This window comes from Mastomys coucha, unplaced genomic scaffold (genome assembly GCF_008632895.1).
Source record: "Mastomys coucha isolate ucsf_1 unplaced genomic scaffold, UCSF_Mcou_1 pScaffold3, whole genome shotgun sequence".
In the NCBI taxonomy this organism is placed as follows: Eukaryota; Metazoa; Chordata; class Mammalia; order Rodentia; family Muridae; genus Mastomys; species Mastomys coucha.
In genome coordinates, this window is record NW_022196909.1 from 51618687 (window position 1) to 51619475 (window position 789).

The window sequence follows — 789 nt, forward strand, 5'->3', positions numbered from 1 at the left end:
GCATGGTGGAGCACATGGCAGCAGGGACAATGTGCCTGGGATCCTCGGGCTTCAGTAGATTGGGAGGCAGAGAGTAGAGATCCTCTTATCTGGCTTTCTCTTGTTCTTTTATCCTTGGGCTCCAACCCAACGGATGATGTCATCCACATTCATCATGGGCCTTCCATCTTCAACTAATCTCTGGAGAACACTCTTCCAGATGTGACCAGAATGGCATCTCCCAGGAGATTCTAAATCCAGTCAAGTTGATGAAGGTTCATCATTTCAGCTACATAGTGAGTTCGAAGCCAGCCTGGGATACTATTAACAAACAAGCAAATGAACAAACAGAAAAACAGAATGAGTCCTGGGCTACATCCCAAACAGTCTAAATGGAGGATCTGGAAAGAGTCTTTGGTTTGGGGGACAAGATTTATGGCCACTGATGTTAGGAGTGAGAACAGAATCTGTGATGGAAACAGGTTTTATATGGGCAATACATTTTGGCAGCAGCAGTGGGAGTTGGGGATAAGGGTGGGAGGACAACTGTGAATGAAAAGGGAGGGAGTTGCTATGTTGACATATACATATTGTCTTCTCTCCCATGAGGGATAGCAATTACATAAAGAGGGTCTGACTGGCTGCTATCTCAAAGGTCCCTAGGCTGACTTCTTACTTTGAGGTACAAATGATAGAATCTGAATTCTTATCATTTAAAAAATAAAGGAATTCAATATATGATATTGGAGTGCTGGTGTCCAGGGATAAAAGGAAGAACAGGAGAAAGCCAGAACAGAACTGACAAACCCA